Here is a 15,768-nt window from a genome sequence, read left to right as displayed (position 1 = left end):
TAGCTAAATGTGAGGGACCTATTATCTCCTCATTGATACCTAGTATCATATATCTAACATCACAAATTAGAGGTGGTGTCAAGAACTTTCAGGAGGATATATATATATATATATATATATATATATATATATTTATTTATATGGAAGTGTTATTTGTGGACATGGATATTTTTAAAAAGGGTACATTACTACTACAATTTACTATTTTCTAGATGGTCCTATGTTTAGATGGGAATGTTTCTAATTTTAGAATTTATAATGATGAGAGCTCATATTTTTATAAAATAAGTTGCCAAAGACGGAGGTGTCTAATTTTAGAAGAACATGTGCTTTATTCATATTGATAGTTTTGAAAAAGCACACATGTTGACAATGTTGGACCCACCAACATTCAGGGGATCTCCCCAATATGAAGAACTAACTAGACCTCACATCGTTTGGAGTAGGAATCCCAACAGTGGGTGGTAATGTTATGTCTTGCAAGCGGAAACGAGCAGAGGGAAGTATGATAACTTTGGGTAAGATCAAGTGTGTGACCCTGTAGAGAGTCAAATATGATTCATGAAAGTTCTAACAAACGAAGGGAAAAGAAGTGTGCCCCTTGGAAGCCTGTAATAGTATGCAACTTGAAAGTAGCACACAATCTAAATGACATCACAAACTAAGATGTGAAATAGTCCACAATTTAAAGTGGTGAGTTAATCCAACAACACGCATTCAAAAAGATTCGTACAAATGCAAACAAAATAGTTCATAAGGATATGTGTAAGTTAAATAACATACATTGCCAATACAACAAGAAAAGTCCTACTATATTAACAACATATGCATGAAAGTGTGTTGGCTCTGATTTTATTATTATAAGTGAAAGTTCCATTCATACATACACCATTGACAACTACTAGCCCCAATAGTGGAACATTACACTAAATAATACATGCTCCTCCAAAGAAGTATACTCACTCTACGCTATGGAGAATCCAAGGCTCTTCACAATACTCCCAAGCTCTTTCTAAGCCTAATCCTAGCAAAAAGATTGGCTCCCAAAATCCCTTTACATGATTTATGAGTCTCTGTTTATAACAAGAGGGGGTGAATCTTCAACTCCCCTTTGTGACCTTTGGACTACCCTCACGACTCTTCAATTTATTTACAAAATGACACATTACATTACATGATAACTTTTCATATTCCAAAATTGACACTTTGAATTTCACTTACAACATAATTACAAATAATATTGCATTTTACACTTGTACCCATATGAGACAAAATAGGGTAGAGACAACTTGACATCCTAACAAGACAAAACACTATGATGTTGGAGTTTTAGATAAGTCTAGCTCATCAACCTCCACTTACTTCCTCTTGGTCACGTATTGGTGCCAAGATTGGTACTGTGTGATGGTATCCCCAAACTTCTCAATTGTGTCTTGCTGGAAGCGGACTCTAGCCTCCATGGAATCTAGGTACATTGTCTTGGAACCTGTGTCCAACTTGTTCTGAAGCATGAGCAACATTCTTTTTACTTTGACAGGACCATCGATGACATTTTTCATTTTGTGTGAATTCAGCTCCAAGTCTTCCCTGGTGACATCATCTCTTAGCTGCTCCAAGTACTCTTTGACCTCCTGTCGGAATTGGTTCTTTGGTTTAGCTTTGGTGAGGGAACCGATTGATGGGATCTGGTGTGCTCTCACCAAGACATCCAAACTACTGTACGGCCGCACGTATGAGGCATGTATGCTGCCAATGAATGAGGTGAGTTGTTTGTTGTTCTAAATCAACATTTCAACCTTCTCTTTCTCCAACTCTGCTTGTGGCTCCATTTTCTTCACTAATTCAAGTGAGGCCCCTTTGAACTGCATTGTCCATTCTTGCACATAGGCGATGGAAGCTTGTATTTCTTTGAGAGTTTTGACAAACTCTTTGCTCTACTATTGTAAGCTATGCAAATGGATAACTGCTTTATATACAGTGACATACCCATCATAGAGCTTCCACATGGTTTCTCCAAGCATTGATACTTCAACAAGTATCGTTTCTCTCATCTCTCCCAGTATGAAAACTACATTTTGCATTGTTTCTCGGAGTTGTTCTACCTATTTCCTGGCAACCTACAATTTCTATGCATGTTTCTCATTCTCGACTGTCAAATATTGAACATTTGATCTTGTTTCTCATGCATAGGCCAAGCTAGCTTCATCAATGGAATTTGGATGCTTCCTAGTGTCCAACACTATCACCCTTTCTTTAATTAATACAGGTGAGGCATGATCATCCAGAAAGTTCTTACTCCACGCTTGTACAATCCTCTTTTGGAACTCATCGAATGATAAATTGTACACATCCATGACCAGATCATCATCAAGGAAAATAGAAACTCCTTTCTCACTCAAGGTTGGCTTTTCTACTAGAGGTGGTAGAGACTGAGGTATGACCTATGGTTCTCTCGGCATTAGGTCAATATCTTCATGATGCGACTCCTGTTTCAACTCCATGTTTTTCATTTCGATCAGTTGCTCAATCTAACGAGAAATCTCTCGATACTGAATTTGTTCACCTTCCTCCTCGGCTATTGGTTTTTCATATTCCTGCTCTTCAACCTGTATCAACGTTTCTTCCTCTATCATCGCCCCTTACCTTTGTTTTTCTTCCTGTTTCTGCTTGTCCTCTCATTCTCTCCTCTTCAACTCTTGTTATTCCTTCAACTTCTTCCCTATCTCCTGCAGATTCATTTATACTTCCTGCAACCTCTGCTTTTATCTCTTCCTATGCTCTACTCTCTCTATGCATTTCTTTCTCTTATCTTCTGCTACCAAAGCTGCTTTCATGAGAAGAGGATTTTCTTTCATCTTGCACCTTTGTTCTCCCTCTGGATTGTCAACAATCTTCCTCTTTCTCTTATCCCGCATGGGATTGTTTCCTTCTATTATTGTTGCTTCTGGACCTGCCATTGTCTTTGGAGCAGAATGTGAAGTCCTTGCTAAATTGACTGACTCATTGAATTTGGAGGCATTGTAGAAGTACCTCCAAGCATCCTCCTCTGGCCAATGAAATGCCTCGACGAACCACGGAAAGTAGACTCTTGCACAGTGGTCCTTGAAAATACCGTGGGGATCATACAGATTAAAGTTCTTAGTGCCGAACTCAAATCTCACTATCTTCTTAGCCTCGATATCTGTGACTTTCAAGCTTTTTATCTCATATAATCTGATCTGCAAAGGAAGAGTGGGCCATGGTTCTTTCTTATTCTTATGCAGTGTTGTTGACAACCATGTAGCGAGATGGTATGATACTTATTGTATGATCAGTTTGTTAGTGGAGTACCTTGGTAAGACATGCAAAGGCTTCTCTCTGCCAAACACTCTAACGAAGGTGCCACCTAATGAGGCATACCAACCTGCAATGTCTAATATCACCTTCATTGCTTCTCATGACATGCAAGGCAGATCTTATTCAAATATAAGCTTGTACAACAGGATGATAAATTGGTTAGTTAGTCATTCCATTACTCCTCAATAACTCCATTCTGAAAGAAACTTGCAATAGATGTTCACGATGGTCTCTCATGGTGTCCATGTCCAGTTCATGCCAAGGAATTATTGTTTCTCACAGATGCAATCTAGTAAGTATGTAGACATATAGAACCTTGCTCTCTCACCCTTGGGCGAAGTCTGAGTCTGTGCTATAGGGACCTTCAATTGTTGATCCAACATATATGACCAGTTGAACGGCCTCCCATCATTCACCAGTTGGTCCAATAAAACTTCCCACCCTTCAAGAAAGGTTTCAATGCTCTCTTGACCATGGATTCTACAAGCAAAGATAATCAAGAGATAGTAAGCCTTCCTGAGGGACTTTGTCTTGTACACATGGGTGGGTGTTTGTCGAAACTTCGATGGCTCTTTCACCCAGTGTTTGACAATGTCTCTTATGTTCACATAGTTATGGGTGGCATAGAAGAGTGAGTCCATGCACTTTACTAGCTCGGGCAAGTGATACATCTGTTGAAAATATTCTGCTAAGAAGGTGGCAAGCTTCTGCCCGCTGGCACTCCTCAGTTTTATAGTCTTCTTATCCATGTGTGAGTCATTCCAGTTGATGATGTCTGCACACGGGAAGATGGGATACCTGCATGCAACCTTGTATAACCCTGACTATCAGATGCTGAGATAAACCTGTCGGTCCTCTAAGTCTTCCTCAAAGTCCTTTGCAAAAGTGTCTTTAATATGCTTCCATGTCAGTGATGATCCCTTCTCTATAAACAATTGATTATCTACATAAACTAGCAAATCAACTGATGTTTGCTCAACTGCTTCCCCAGTACTGCTCTCAATGGTTTCCTTTGATGTATCTCTCTTAGATGCCATGGTAATAGTGACTACTGGAGAGATGCTCAACAATTGTTGTACCTGTGGGATAGAAAGGACACTCATGGCAAGAAAATGTCAATTTTAAGAAAATAACTTACAAGGAAAGTTCAAGCAGCAAACCGAGCACTAGATGGGAAGGATTGTGCAATTTTTCCTAATAAGGGGGACTGGTTGCCTATGGAAGGTCCGCACTGTGTAGTTCCAACAGTCAAGGTGGAAACCTGATGGTTGAAACTGCACAATGCACAGTTCAGCCTAGGTAGAGGCCTGGGAGAGACTGTGCATTGCACAGTCTCAGTGGCCAAGCTAAGAGGCTGGCTCCTGGAACTGCACAATTTGTAGTTGGAACCAACTTGGACTATGCACTGCACAACTCTAGAGGTCAAGCATCTGGCTTGAGCCTCTGAATTGCGTAGTGCCAACTAGGCAAAGTGAAAACCGACCAAGGGAAACCTAGATATGCCCAAGGGAAGTGTGAAAAACAAGCATATATGAGAGATAGTGTGAAGTTGAGTGTAGATATGACTAAGTGTAGATAAATTCATGTGAAAAGAGTGTATCAATTGATCAAATGAAAGGAAAACGAAGTAAGTGAGGAGAGTTGCCGCAAAGGCGACTATCGGTGCAAAAATGGGAAAGCTAATGCGACACTTAGGAAAGGCAATATAAAACTTAAAACAACACTTCTGCAAGTTAAAACAAGTTAACATTCTTGAAACCATGAAGAGAAACAAGTGAAACAACACTCACACAAGCCAAAAAAAAAATCAACAGAAAAAGTGGTAAAAGACGACAAAAGAAAAAATCACACAGAAAAGCATTGACGATCTCACCGAAGGTTCCTTGATGTCCTCAAGAATGCTAGAGCTCCAAGGTCAAGTGTGAAAATAAGCTCTAGAAGATCCGATTAAATAGATTTGGACAAATTGGGGTTTATGACTCACATGCCTAAAATCAAGGGAAAAGCGACACTTGGTAGAAGTTTCTAAAAATAGTGCGAGTGCCTCCTTCGGGATACTAAAAATAGACCCCTATTTTTTAGGGATGGTTTTTGCTTTTTTTGGCTTTTATTTTTTCTTTTTCCAGGAAACTTCCATGCGCATTGTTGGGATAGATTACGCAGTTTTGGGGAACTTGGCAACTTTCCGGCTCAATGCATTGTGTAGTTTCTGAGCTCATTAAGGTTTGGGAAATTTCTAGGCTCAGTTTTGGGCTACCTCCCATGACTGAACAATTCCTGAGATCAAGGCTCACTGGCAGTCAAGATTTCACAATTCCCATCATCAAGGTTGCTTTCCCTCAAGGATTGTGCAGTTTCTGGAGGCAAGCCTAGAACTGCTATGAGACCAAGTTGGGAGATCAACTTGTGACTTAGAAGAATCAACTATGTAAGCAAACAAATGAAAAAAAATGAAAAAATAAGTCTCAGTCAAAGCATGAATACCTGGGTCAATGCAAGATGAGCTACTGTGGTTAAGAAGGAAGACTCCAAAATTGAAGCATATGCAAACTTTTAGAGGGTGGTTGTAGCCGCTACAACATTAGCAACACACTGGTAGAACTCCCACTCTTTGTATGGATCTTGCCTCATGCAAAGCAAATCTAACTCTTCCAAACGTATTGTTCAGTTCTTTGATTATCATAGCTTCTTCACTTAGATTGAGTTAAAGATGCAATCCCTACTATTCTCTTCATCGGTACCACACATACCAAGCCAAGTCAAAATAAGTTGTTTCAATTGGGGATGAGGGGTATATTTATGCATGAGTAGAATAGATTGTCAGAGTTTTAGTTTCATCTCTAGTGTTTCTTCGTTGTCAGTAGGCCTAGACAGTACCCTGGTGGAGTCACTTCAGGAACAAAAGCATTGCTCTGCTACCAACGAGCCTGGATAGTACCCCAATGGATTTACTTACATCACCTATCTGCACAGGAAGCCTTTCTCTTCTTTCACCCTTTGTTTCATACTTTTCAGTTTTTTCATTTCTATTTTTTCAAAGAACTGTGTGTAGGCAATTATTTATTTCATGAGGCAGAAGAGGGATCCTAACTTATTGAGAGAAAAATAGGTTGTCCCCTCAGAGAAATATATTTATATATAAATCTAACATACTTGTTAAGATTTTCCCCCTCTCCTTACTCTACTCAACTTAGTTGACAAGGATTAACCAAAAATAGAAGATCGATAAGAGTAGGCAGTACTAGTTAAAAGTGCAAGCATCATGACTTCACCATGACTCTCTCTGAAAGGAACATATTTTCCATCAGGGTATCCTCGACTAACAGAAATGGAAGATTCACATAAATAGTGGAACAGATATATAACCAAGTGTTAATAGCAGTACAAGTTCCTCTTGAACTTCACCCTGCTTGCCTAATAAGCCAAACATAGTCTCATGTGAAAACTAACCTACAGCTACAAAAGAAAACAAACAAACAAAAAGAAGCAGAGTAAAAGTCAAACAAGGTAAAGCAAATCAAGGAAACAAACAAGAAAAGAAAACAACTACTCCTACTCCTAACTTAAGCAGAAAATAGGCCAACTTACGTAAAGTGATACTTCCAATGTAGCCATCGACGCATTGGCTGGCCCATGTAGGCGAGAGCATGTATGTCAAAAAGGATATATAAGAAAACCAACAGACAATAAAGATAAGACAATACAGACTAGAACATCTAAAGTTTGAATGAACCTGTAGAAAAGTAAAAAACAAAAAGTTCATGAAAGTAATTTTGTGGATGTACCATGGTGTTCAAACACATTGTGAGTCAAAGACAAGCAGGCACAAACTTTTGAACTTGAAAAACGAGCAAACATGAGGAAAGAAGAAAATTTTTGTTTCACAATAGTGCTTGCTACATACAACTCCTCCAATGACTAAGAGATAGGATTGTGTGATATAGATGGAGGATGTGAAAAATGTAAGATAGATTGATTTTAAATGTGAACAACAAAGTGATGAGGAGCCTAAAAAGATTCAACATATTTCTGATCGGAAGAGGAAATGACATCAAGGCTACGAGAACCTAACATAACCATCATCTCGAGCTGAAGTGCCTTGACAGCTTGGTGAGGTTGAAATTCATCAGAAGATGAATCATCAAAGATCGGTGGCTTAAAAATAACAATAGTGAAAGAATCATAATTGTGATCGGATGAATGAACGCAAAGATCACGATAACCACGATCAGAAAGTTCAGTATCATGAACAAAGGCATCCTCATGATATGATGAATCATAAAGAGGGGATGATGGAAAATGATAAATTTTACCCTCTATGTTTCCAGAAAGGTAAGATGAGAGATTGGGAGGATCAAGGAAAATAGATTTTCCCTCTCCGCGTTCAAATGAAAAACTGGCATTCCAAGTGCTCTGTGAATAATCGAAAGTAGAAACATCCAAAAGTGAGCTTTTACAAGATTGAACAGAAATGATAGAATCATGGAAAATTTTAGGATAACGCAGTAGAGGTGTGGATAGAGGCAAGTCATCCTTCACTGCAGATTCTTGTTCAAAATCCCCACACATACTCATCAAAAATGATATCGCAAGTTGGTTGTTCAACACCAACTCCATCTAGAACTTGAACCTCATGAACATCAGAAGAGAAATTTGAAATTGGTGAACACAACACATCAAAATATTGAGGATCAGAGAGACCAAAGGATGGAGGACGAGGAGATAACACTTCATCACAATGATCAGAGTCACAATCCAACTTTGCACTGAAATTTTAAGTAAGTAGGGTAGGAGGAGATGGTGGTGGATCAACATGTGAATTCTTAACTTCTCCCACCTCGAACTATGGAGCTAGAGTTGTTTAATGGGAAGGGGATGGAGGGTCACTTGGAACAGCAACCTTTTCCATCTCAGATTTAGAATCTTTAACAATGAGGTATGTTGGCAGAGGTTCGAAAGATTCTAACTCGTGTGAATTTTCAGAAATGTGAACAAGATATTGAAATCTTTTAGTTAATAACTCCCATTCAAATTCATTTTTAGGAAATTCAAAGCAATAATGAATAAAACGATTGTGAAAATCCTAAACAGATTCATCAAGTGTTTTTTGCAATTTTAAAATTTCTTATTAACAACTTTACAATCATAGAGATTGAAAGCACAGCATGATTCTACAAAAACTATTTGAAAGAGTGTATGAAGGCTTTAGGAAATGTGTAACACCATTGCTTCGCGCGCCCTTTGAACACAAGATCAAACAACCTACATGCATCATCGTCAGAATGGATGTCATGCATGTTGCAAAAACCAAGAAAAGTAAGTGCGTGCTTGAGTAAGGATGTTTCACCCTCACCATTTGAACTTGAAATTAAATAAGTCATTTAAAATGCTCACCAACACTTTTAGATTTGCAGAGTTAGAAAAACATGTCGGGGTTATGATTTGGTGAGAAGTCATCAAATATGTGCAAAAATTAAAAACAGGCTTCAAGGGCTCAGCTTGTCATCTGGCCCTCCTTCTAACACCAAAATGTTGGCGATGTCGGACCTGTCAACATTCATGGGATCTCCCCTATATGAAGTCCCAACTAGGCCTCACATCATTTTTAGTATGATTCCCAGTAGTGGGTGGTAATGTTATGCCTTGATTGTGGAAAATCACAAAGGGAAGTATGATAACTTTGGGTAAGAGCAAGTGTGTGACCTTGCAGAGAGTCAAGTGCAGTGCATGAAGGTTCCAACACACAAATGGAAAAGGAAGTGTGCCCCTTGGAAGCCTACTATAGTACGTAGCTTGAAAGGATAACACGAGTGAAATGACATCACAAGCTAAGATGTGAAATAGTCCACAAGTTAAAGTGATGATTTAATCTAACAATGCGCATTCAACAAGATTCATACAAATGAAAACAAAATAGTTCATAATCATATCTATAAGTTAAATAACATACATTGCCAATACAACAAGAATAGTCTTAATATATTAACAACATATGCATGAAAGTGTGTTGGCTCTGATTTTATTATTATAAGTGAAAGTTCCATTCATACATACACCATTGACGACCACTAGCCCCAATAGTGGAACATTACAGTCAAGAACACCTGCTCCTCCAAAGAAGTATACTCGCTCTATGCTATGGAGAAGCCAAGGCTCTTCACAATACTCCCAAGCTCTTTCTAAGCCTAAGCCTAGCCAAAAGCTTGGCTCCCAAAATCCCTTTACATGAGTTATGAGGTTCTATTTATAACAAGAGGGGGTGACTCTTCAACTCCCCTTTGTGACCTTTGGACTACCCTCATGACTCTTCAACTTCTTTACAAAATGACACATTAAATTACATGATGACTTTTCATATTCCAATATTGACACTTGGAATTTCACTTAAAACATAATTACAAATAATATTGCATTTTACACTTGTACCCATATGAGACAAAATAGGGTAAAGACAACTTGAAATCCTAAAAAGACACAACACTATGATGTTGGAGTTTGGGATAAGTCTAACTTAGCAACCTCCACTCGCTGCTTCTTGGTCACGTATTGGTGCCAAGCTTGGTACTTTGTGATGGTGTCCCCAAACTAATCAACGATGTCTTGTTGGAAGCAGACTCTAACCTCCACGCAATCTGCGTACACTGTCTTGGAACTTGTGTTCAACTCATTCTGAAGCATGAGAAGCATTATTTTGACTTTGACAGGACCACTGATGAACTTCTGCATGTTGTTTGCATTCAGCTCCAAGTCTTCACTAGTGGCATCTTGTCTTAGTTGCTCCAAGTACTCTTCAACCTCCTGCCGAACTTGGTTCTTAGGTTTAGCTTTGGTGAGGGAACTGTTGATTAGATTTGGTGTGTTCTTACCAAGACATCCAAACTATTGTACAACATCACATATGAGGCGTGTATGCTTCCAATGAATGAGGCGAGATGCATGTTGTTTTGAATCAACATTCGAACCTTCTCTTTCTCTAGCTCTGCCTATGTCTTCATTTTCTTCACTAAGTCAAGTGGGGCCCCTTTGAATTGCATTGTCCATTCTTACACATAGGCGATGACATCTTGTATTTTTTTTAGAGTTTTGATAAACTCCAAATGTTATAATCCATGCAAACGGGCAACTAATTTATGTATGATGACAAACCCATCGTAGAGATTCTACATGGTTTCTCCAAGTGTTGATACCTCAGCAAGTATCATTTCTCTCATCTCTCCTAGTGTGGAAATGACATTATTTGTTGCTTCTCGGAGTTGTTCTGCCTCTTGCCTAGCAACGTGCAAGTTTTGTGTGATTTTCTCATTCTCGGTCGTCAAATATGAACATTTGATCTTCTTGCTCCTGCATAGGCCATGTTGGCTTCCATAATTGAATTTGGATGCTTCTTGGTGTCCAACACTATCACCCTTTCTTTAATGAATGTAGGTGATGTGTGACCATCCAGAAATTGCTTCCTTTGCACTTGTACAATCCTCTTTTGGAACTCATCGAATGATAGATTGTACACATCCATGACTAGATCATCATCAAGGAGAAAAACATCTCCTTGCTCACTCAAGGTTGACTCTACTGCTGAAGGTGGTGGGGACTGAGGGATGACCAGTAGTGCTTCGGCTACAGCTCCTGTTCCAACTCCATGTCTATAATTTTGATCAGTTGCTCAATCTATTGAGCAAGCTCTCAATCCTGCATCGGCTCACCTTCCTCCTCAACTGCTAGTTGTTCCAGTTCCTGCTCTTCAACTTGTATCGGCATTGTTTCCTCTATCATCGTGCATTGCCTTTGTTCTTCTTCCTGTTTTTTCTTCTCTACTCATTCTCTCCTCCCCAACTCATTTTCTTCCTTCAACTTCTTCTCTATCTCCTGCAGCTTTAGTTCTGCTTCCTGCAACATCTGCTTTTCTCTCTTCCTCTTCTTTTCTCTCTACAACCTTTGCTTCCTCTTCGCTTATGCTTCCAAAGCTTCTTTCATGAGAAGAGGAACTGCTTTCATCTTGCATATTTTTTCTCCCTTTGGACTGTTAGCAATATTCCTCTTTCCCTTTCTTGCATGGGATTGTTTCCTTCTGCTATTGTTGCTTCCGGATCTGCCGATGTCTATGGAGCGGCTTGTGAAGTCCTTGCTAAATTTACTAGATCATTGAGTTTAGAGGCATTGTAGAAGTACCTCTGACACAGGAGTCAATTAAACAGCAATTGAACAGCAACTGGTCCTACGTTGACTTCTCGCATTGACTTTCCCTTTTGAACAACACTTCACTCTACGTCGTTGATTTCCTCTCTCCAGATCTAACTGTCGGTAGTGACATCGCAAATCGTAATTTTTCTCGGCTAAGGTTTATTCACTCCTGAATGATGTGATGTGATATGATCCAACGATTAGCAATCAACAATCATCCAAAGCTTCACAACGATATCGCATAGGGAACTTGCGTGACACTTAACTGCCTCACGGAGCTGATAAGGTTTATAAACCTTGATCTATAAATATTCAAGTCCGAGTTTAGACTTAAACTCCGATCACTTTAAAAACTCGATATCCCTTGGATAATGGAAGGCATCCAATCCTACGGCCTATAGGTCTACAACCAACACATAGATTATCAAATAGGCCTAACCCCGTTGTTGACTATGACGTAAGCAGTTGAACTTTAGATCGATGGTTAGGATGGAGTACGGGCCTTCAATCATGATCGAGCCTTTCTGTGCTCTTCTACCCCCGTCCTTAATATTAATGACCGCAATTAACCATAAACACTGAGATTATAATGAAAATAATAAAAATAGAGAAAATACCCGGATGCATTTCAGAATGCAGATCCACAGAAGTAAACGAGAGTTTTCACCAGGATCAACACACAGATTCACACTAAATCAAATTCCTTCAATATAATAATAATTACATAGTCTTGTCCCTCTCAACTCAATTAAAGCAAATTAACAGACCTCTGTTTCAATCTCAAAACCCTCTCTATCACTCAACTCTTGCCTCTCACTCAATCCTCTATCATCTCAACTAATCCTTCTTTTTATGAATTAATTCCTATTCTAACTGTACGAACAACTAGACCTCTATTTTTAATCAATCTAACAATCAAATCTCTATTTTCAAGCTCTATTACACACCTATGCTAACAAATTTATCCCTTAGGCTAAAATAAGACAATTTCCTAACTATTACAATAATGAATTGCAAATCATTTTCGAGAGATCTAACCCTTTCGACTAAAACTGACTTTCACCACTCAAGTCAGTGAAATTCACTCATTTAGCCACAAAATGTGAACAATATTTCACATTGTTGGCTAAGTCCAGATGCATTAGACTCCCGGGGAAGAAAAGAATCATCCCTCAGACTTTCAAGGTTTACTCCATACTTCTGCAACTCTGCTGTTGTCAAACAACTAGCATCCTCCACTAGTTGTCCTTTCCATTTGACTAGATATTGAAAATAAACCTATCCTTTGGTTCTTTTGGATACTCTTTTCTCTAAAACAGCTTCCACCTCTCTCTTAATTGTTTTTGGCATTTGTTCTTCCCAGTTCAAAGTTTGAACTTCATCTTCTGTAGTTTCCTCCTCTAGCTCTATCTCTGTCTCTTTGTATGGATACAAATATGCAGCATTGAAGATAGGTGATATTCCAATCCCTTCTGGAAATTCAATTTCATAAGAATTAGTTGAAAACTTTCTTACAATTCTACATGGTCCTCTCTTTTCCACTTTTACTTTATTGTAAGTCTTAGATGGAAATATTTCTTTTCTCAAATACACCATCACTAAATCTCCCACTTGGAATTCTTTCTCTCTCCTTTTCATATCTACTCTCTGTTTGTATTTGCTATTGCTTGCGTACAATCTGCTTTTGACATCTTCTTGTAGTCTCTGCATCTGCTATGCAAACTCTTCAGCTTTTGCACTTCTTTTCTCCTGTTTACCCAAATTTTTAAGCTCATACACACCTCTTGGATTCATCCCAAAAACAATTTGAAATGGAATCATTCGAGTACTTTGGTTTGGAGTTCCATTATAAGCAAACTCAGCCTGAGCTAGTGCTAAATCCCACTGCTTAGGATTTTGATACAATAAACTGCTCAATATGTTCCCCAAGCTTCTGTTTACTACTTCGGTCTATCCATCTGTTTGAGGATGATATGCTGAACTGAAACTGAGGTTAGTTCCTAGTTTCTTCCAAAGAGTTCTCCAGAAATGCCCTACAAACTTTGTATCTCTATTAGACACAATACTTACAGGCAATCCATGTAATCTTACAATTTCTGAAAAAAATAGATTAGCAATATGTGTTGCATCACTAGTCTTTTTACATGCAATGGAATATGCCATCTTGGAAAATCTATCTACCACAACATAAACTTAATCATTCCCCCTTTGAGTTTTAGGTAACCCCAACCAAAACCATGCTAACTACATCCCATGGTCGGTCTGGTATTGACAATGTATGGTACAATCCTGTATTCTAGCTTCTCCCTTTAGCATGTTGACATATCATGCACTTCTCAACAGATATCCTAACAACAGTCTGCATATTTGGCCAATAATAAAAAAGTATTTACATGAGCAAAGGTTTTTCTTGTCCAAAGTGACCAGATAATCCTCCAATATGTTTCTCCTTTATTATGTTTTCCCTCATATAACATTTGGGAATACACAACTTGTTTCCTTTAAACAATAAACCTCCTTTCTTTGGATTGAGTACTATTGGCACAACACATGGACTAAGACTCTCTTTGATTAGTCCATTATCCATCAGTTCTTGCACTTTTCTTCCAACTTCTGCATTCTCTTGACGAGTTAATTGTACGCTGCTTGTTTGGAAAACTTGCTTTTGGTATTGGATCAATATGATGACTAATACTCCTAATTGGTGGAAATGCATTTGGCAACTCGTCCATAATAATATCAGAAAAATCATTTAACAGAGTTTTGATTTCTTTAGGTAAATCATCTAAGTTTGTGGAAGTTAAAATTACCTTAGGTCTCCCTACGACAACAAAAAAATTTCTTCACCTTTTTCTTCCTCTTGCAACAGCTCCTTTCCACTCATCAGCATAACATTGTTTTCAAGTGCTCCTTTGTCAGCATCATCCTTCAACGACAGCAGCGTATGTTTATTCCCATTCTTCTCCAGAGTATAAGTATTTTTCCTCCCATCATGAATAGTTTTCCAATCAAACTGCCACGGTCTTCCCAACAATACATGGCATACATCCATTTGCATTACGTCGCATAATATCAGATCCTTATACGTACCAATCTATATCTCGACCTTGCATTGTTCTGTCACAATAATCTAATGTCCTTTATGCAACCATGACACTCTGTAAGGAGTAGGGTGTACTGTCTTCACTAATCCTAGCTTGTCCACCATCTCTGTAGAAACAAGGTTATCAGTGCTTCCACTGTCAATTATCACTTTACAACATTTACCTTTGGATTTGCATGCAGTTCTGAATAAACTCTTCCTCTGAGTTAGTTCTTCAGTTGCTTTCTCTAACTTAAGCAATGCCCTTTTCAACAACAAGGATTCTCCTACTTTAGGGGATTCTCCCTTTTCTATAATTCGAGGTGTTTCTATCTTTGCCTCAGCCACATTCACATTCCTCTGACTTGCTGGTTTATTATAAGGATAGTCCCATGATACATGTCCCCATTCTCCACATGTGTAACACTAAATATCTCTTCCTCAGCCTCTTCCTCTGGGTGTAAATCTTCCTCTATTAGAATCTACCCTTTGTGTTGGTCTACTACTTGAACTTCCTACTTCACGTTGATGTTGTTGAAACCTTGGTCTGGTAGTTCCTCTACCTCTTACTGAACTTTTCCCTATATTCCTCTGATTTTGTTTTCTCAACATCTTCTCTTCTGCCTTCAGACCTGCTTGATAGGCATCTTCAATATTCTTCAGACTCATCAAGATGATCTCATCCTGTATGTCATATCTTAAGCCATTGATATATCTGGCTACCTTCTCCATATCATCCTCTGCATGTCCTGCTCTAATACTCAATCTATAAAACTCTTCTGTGTATTCTTTAACAGACATTTCTTTTTGCCTTAAATTCTGTAACTGTTTGAAAAGATTTAACTGATAATATTTTGACATAAATTTAGCTTTCATTTTACTCACCATTTTGTCCCATTTGTTTGATCTTAGACTTTCCTTTTCTTCTTCTAGATGTTTGTAGTTCATCCCACCAAATATCTACATGACCCTTCAATCTGGTAACTGCAAATTTCACCTTCTTTCCATCATCAAACTCCTCATAGTCAAAATATTTTTCCAGTGAACTTATCCAATCCATTAGCTCTTTTGCATTGAGACTCCCTTCATACGCAGGAATTCCCACCTTTGGTTTTCCGCCTACTTTAACCAACATCTTGATAACTTTGGTAGTTTCATTTTCCTCTTCTTCT

This window comes from Pinus tabuliformis, chromosome 7 (genome assembly GCF_031772625.1).
Source record: "Pinus tabuliformis cultivar Carrire ecotype Pingquan chromosome 7, CPIR1, whole genome shotgun sequence".
NCBI classification, from domain to species: domain Eukaryota; kingdom Viridiplantae; phylum Streptophyta; class Pinopsida; order Pinales; family Pinaceae; genus Pinus; species Pinus tabuliformis.
Note: the sequence above shows the minus strand (reverse complement) of the source record.